Source organism: Plecotus auritus, assembly GCF_963455305.1.
Source record: "Plecotus auritus genome assembly, chromosome: 6".
NCBI classification, from domain to species: domain Eukaryota; kingdom Metazoa; phylum Chordata; class Mammalia; order Chiroptera; family Vespertilionidae; genus Plecotus; species Plecotus auritus.
The window spans coordinates 13,640,905-13,646,952 of NC_137773.1; positions in this window are offsets into that span (position 1 = coordinate 13,640,905).

The following is a 6,048-nucleotide window of genomic DNA, read 5'->3' on the forward strand; positions in this document are numbered from 1 at the left end:
TCACACTGGATATGAATAAAATATTTGCATAATAGATGAAGAATGAGCCACATTTTCTGTGGCATTGGTTATTCTGTGGATTAAAACAACAAATAAACAAAAAAACATGCATCCTTCCTCCCATTGCTATTTATAACATAACTAGAGGCCTGATGCATGAAGATTCGTGCAAGAATGGTCCTTCCTTCCCCTGGCTGCTGGCACCGCCTTCGCTCTGGCCCAGAGCCGCCTTTCCGCCTTCCCACGGTGCCCAGATGCCTGGAATGTCTGGGGTGGTGCAGAACACCTGTGTTGTTGCCATGGTGATGATGCAAGCGTCCCCCTGCTCAGCGCCTGTGTATGCAAATTAACCTGCCATATTTGTTGGGTTAATTTGCATACTCACTCCTGATTGGCTGGTGGGTGTCGCAAAGGTACAGTCAATTTGCATCTTTCTCTTTTATTAGTGTAGATTGGTTTGTTGGTCTCCAAAAATATACCAGGCACTGTAGTGGGATCTCTACATTTAAATTTTAATTCTCATGAATATAGTGAAGGGATTTGGGAATCTTTATTTTACAAATGAGTATGTTGGAGCATGGAAATGAAAATAGTGATACTAAATTCATAGGTAATTCTACACATGTATCAGTGTTCCTCTCTTTGTCCAAGTGACTTTCAGAGAGCCTGCTAATGAATTTCATAATGACTTTATCTAAATATGTTTTTACTGCTAATAGTGAGCAAAGAGACAGAGTTGGACAATTACTAGAAAGATAAAAGGGTAAGAATAATGCACACACTGAATAACTGACTCACTTGAATTCTCTGTGTGGCAATGGCAAGAGCATTCCACCCCCATTTATTATAAACTAAATACTGCCTCTTACTATCTAGGATACACTTATAAACAGGGGAAGAGAGGCACGATTCACTGAAGAGAATTGATTGTTAAGAGGCCATTGCTACGAACTTGTTAGCATATACAAATGCCTTATATTGGCACAGTGCTTCACAGTATTCTAAGCCTTTTCTCATAAACTAGCTCATGATATATTGTCTAGCAGAAAGAAGTGACAAAGCATCCTGGTTCAGACACAAGACAGCCTGGACTCAAACTGACTCTGCTCGTTCTTTCTCTATAAAATGTAGGAAAGGCATCTTAATAATACCTTAAGAGAATTTATAAATTTAGTAAATAAGCAAATGCTACTTAGTATATTATTTGACCTATAATAATCCTTCCAGGTAGGCAAAGCTAGTATTTTTGGTCCATTAGTGATGAAAACGTAAAACTTTGGAGAAATAAATGGCATTCACTCAAAAATGCGTGGAACATCTATAAAATACCAGGTACTGACTGTAACGGACACTGGAGAAGTAAGAGAAATAGATCTCAAACATAGTCTGCAGGTGTCTCCAATTATCAGTGGCTCCTAAGGGGTAGTTCTGAGGCAGCTGATAGTAACCTTTTTTTAAACACCTAGCAGTAGGTCACATGCTATTTTGCATACTTACATGTATTTACTCGTTTGATCTTTATAACAGCCTTACAAGCTAAGAACTGTTATTAATGCCAGTTTTTAGATGAGAAAACCAAGGTTGTGTGACATTAAGTAACTTGCCTAAGATGGCATATTTTAAAAGTATTTAGCTGTACCAGGCAGCCATCACAGTCCATTTTTCTACTGTGAGATACACAGAAATGACAAAATTTTAAAAATAAATAGGTAATTAGCCATATTCAGAAAACAAACAACAAAAAAAAAAAAAAAAAAAAAAAAAAACACCTCTCCATGTATCAGCAGTCCCTCAGTGGTAAGTTAGTATCCAAACATATGGTGGCACAGCAGTGGGAGTCATATTTAATCAACTTGTATATTCTTGTGGAAACTTGGGCCACCTGGTACAACTCCGGAATCTATGGCCGCATATAGCCAAGGGCAGGGGCCATGCTTCTAATCAATGAGCTGTAGTTGGAACAGCACCAGTTACGTGTCCAACTTTGAAAACCTGAAACTTGTTGGTTGCATGTGACCCAGGAATAAAACAGAAACTTTCATACAAGCATATGGTGCTTATCTGTGCTACTTGGAGAGGTGGTGTAATGTTTTGCAGAAGACAAAAATGGATTCCAGACCTTGTCTCACCATGGGATACTGTGCAATTAAACTGTGTGAGCCTCAGTTTCTTCTTCTGCACAATGGGAATAAATAGAATCTAATTCACTGAGTTGATGTAAATATTAAATAATATATGTAGATACTTATAAAAATGCTTAACTAATGCTAAATAACAAGTGTTTACTAATATTAAGACTAAACCATTTTTGCTCACTTTAACTGCTCTTGGTAGAAATATTTTGAAAGGTGTCACACACACTCTTCTAATATTTTTTTTTTACTTTTAAATTTTATTTTTCAATAACAGTTTGCATTCAGTATTATTTGTATTAGCTTCAGGTGTACAGCACAGTGGTTATATAATCATATACATTACAAAGTGTTCCCAATATTTCAAGTACCAAACTAGAACCATACATAATTATTACAATATTGTTAACTAAATTGCCTATGGTTTACTTTATATGCTTGTGACTGTTTTGTAGCTACCAATCAGTACTTTTTAATCCCTTCATCTTTTTCACCCAGCCCCCTCATCTCCCTCCTCTCTAGCATCCACCAGTCATTTCTCTTTATCTTATAAGCCTGTTTCTATTTTGTTTTTTCATTTATTTTATTCTTTAGATTCCACACAAAACTGAACTAATATGGTATTTGTCTTTCTCTGTCTGGCTTATTTTGCTTAGCATAATATCTTCTAGGTCCATCCATGCTATCACAATGGTAAAGATTTCATTTGTTTATGGCCGAGTAATATTCCATTATGTATATGTACTACCATTTTTTTATCCACTTTTCTATTGATGGGCACTTGGGTCACTTCCATATGTTGACTATCTACACTAAAAAAAGAGAAATATGCAAATTGACTGTACCTCTGTGATGCCCACCAGCCAATCTGGAGTGAGTATGCAAACTAACCCAACAAATATGGCAGATTAATTTGCATACACAGGTGCAGAGCGAAGACTGAAGGCTCCAGCCCAAGTGAAGACTGAAGACTGAAGACTGAAGATGACTGAAGACTGAAGACTGAAGAGGATTGGCTTCTCCGCTGCGGCCAGTGTGAAGGCCTGGGTCCCGGGTGCCGGAGGAAAACTGGTGCCGGCAGCCAGGGGAAGGAAGGCCTATTGCACGAATCTTCGTGCAATGGGCCTCTGGTTGTAAATAATGTGGCAATAAACATAGGGGTGCAATATTCTTTAGAATTAGTGTTTTGGGTTTCTTTAGATATATAAGTTCCATTTTTAATTTTTGAGGTAACTCCATACTGCTTTCCATAGTGGCTGCACCAATCTGCATTTCCACCAGCAGTTCATAAGGGTTCCCTTTTCCCCACATTCTCACCAGCACTTGTTGTTTATTGATTTATTGATGGTAGCCATTCTGACAGATGTGAGGTGATATCTCATTGTGGTTTTAATGTGCATATCTCTGATAATTAGTGATGTTGAGCATCTTTTTTTATGTCTATTGGACATCTGTATGTCCTTTTTGGAGAAGTATCTATTCAGGTCCTCTGTCCACTTTTTAAGTAGATTATTTGTATGGCATTGAGTTATCTGAATTCTTTATAAATTTTGGCTATTAGCCCCTTGTCAGATGTGTCATTGGTGAATATCTCCTCCCATTTAATAGTTTGTCTTTTTTGTTTTGTTGATGGTTTCCTTTGCTGTGCAAAACTTTTTAGTTTGCTGTAATCCCATTGTTTACTTTTTATTTTGTTTCTCTTGCTTGAGGAGATATGTCAGGAATATTGCTGAGAGAAATGTCAAGAGATTTTACTGCCTATGTTTTCACCTATGATTTTTTTGGTTTCAAGTCTTACATTTAAATCTTTAATCTATTTTGAGTTTATTCTTACATGTTGGAAGCTGCCCATCGCCTTCACTAGCAGAGAGGGGTGGACAAGGAGTCCGGAAGTCTGGTCGACCTTGAGGTTCTGGCAAGGGTCAGAGCCATTCACCCACTGTCTAGTTGAGACAAAGGTAGCAGAAGCAACTTCCACCTTTTAGTCTTATGTAAATCCTTGCTGATGGGTTATCACCGAGCTATTACTAGAATTGCCTGCCTAAGGGCTATGGGTGGATCCCAAACCTGAATAAAAGGGATGGCAAGGCCAGAGCAAATCGGAGTCCTCCCTTGGGCTTCTGCCTGGCCCCCAATTCCCAAATTAGCATTTCTTGTCTTGTCTCTTTCATTTGCGTGCAGCCTCCTCCAGAACCCGAACCCTGAACCTGAACCCTGAACCACTTGGGACATGGGACACTCGCACTTATGTGTGATGTAAGTAGGTGGCATAGTTTTATTTTTTTCTTTGCAAGTTTCTAATTTTTCTCTTTTTTTTCTTTTTTTTATATATATATTTTAAATATATTTTATTGATTTTTTACAGAGAGGAAGGAAGAAGGATAGTCAGAAACATCGATGAGAGAGAAACATCGATCAGCTGCCTCTTGCACACCTCCTACTGGGGATGTGCCCGCAACCAAGTTACATGCCCTTGACCAGAATCGAACCTGGGACCTTTCAGTCCGCAGGCTGACGCTCTATCCACTGAGCCAAACCGGTTTTGGCAAGTTTCTAATTTTTCTGACATCATTTATTGAATAGACCATCTTTACATTATATGTTCTTGCCTCCTTTGTCATAGAGACGTGGGTTTATTTCTGGGCTCATTATTCTATATCATGAAAACATTTAAAAATTATTATAACATAATAGAAATTTAGATTGTTTGATGATTTTGTAAATCATCTTATCAAATCCCCATTATACAGATGTAGAACTGGAGGCCCAGGGAAGTAAGTGACTTGCCCATGGATCCCCTAATCTAGTGCAGGAGTCTATTCTAATGCACGGATGGCAGCAGGCCCTGGGCTGCATGCTTTCCTTCTAGAATGAGGGCGGTGTGCCCGATGCACAGTGAGCCCATAATTTTGAAGCTGCTTTTTATATCCCTCCGTATCACTGTCATTTCTATTTTGAATCTGACTCTAAAGCCTCCTATTTTTTCACATTTTACTCCTCTTGTTCACTTTGAGCTAAGAAACAAATTAATTAGTGTGAACTAGGTTTAAAATATGAGTACGTTGGCTTTGAGTGAAGATGGAGCAACTTTGCTATGAGTAAAATACTTGCCCTACAATATCTTTATTTTGGTGTATATTTTTGACTCTTCTACAGTCATGGATGATTGCAGGAGCTGAGGGAATTCTAGGCTAAGCATCAGGTTATTAGTTTTCTGAAAAATTAAAATCCCTAGAAAAGGAAACTACGTACAGATAAAAGTAAGGCATTGTTCCATTAACATTTGGATAATGCAAAAATCAGACATTGAAAATGAATAAGTTACCGTGAGCACCAAAAAAAAAAAAAAATCCAAGAATAACTAATCCAAGAATTAACTGAATTATGAGATTTTAATGTGTTCAATTACAACTAAAATGTAGAAGTTGAACAAAGGAGGTAGTCTTGCGATACAATTGAGAAATAAGCAAATTAATTTTAGAAATGGAGGAAAAGTCTATTTGACTGTTATCTTTCTGCCTCTGTACTTGAGGCCTCTAGTCTGGAAGAATTCCCATTCGCAGGGACATTCTGCTATCATTGTGCCAATCTTCCACTTCCCCCAACATTTACCCACATGCTCACATGAAGTCAGAAAGCCGAATGTAGCTCAGGTTCTGGAGGACTGAACAATAGTCAGCATTGAGTTTTCTGGGACAGAAAGCATTAGACTGCTGAAATCATGGGGTAAAGACATTACTAAATCCTAACATGTAATAAAATAACCAAGCTTTATGCAAAGCTCTTTGACAACGTGCCCTGTGGGTTACTATCACCACACATCAGTCAAACGTCCAATAGTGATTTGTGGTTTTCTTTTGTTTTACTTTTGGTGTGACAGCACTCATTTTACTTTCGGACCAGCTAATATTTGTTG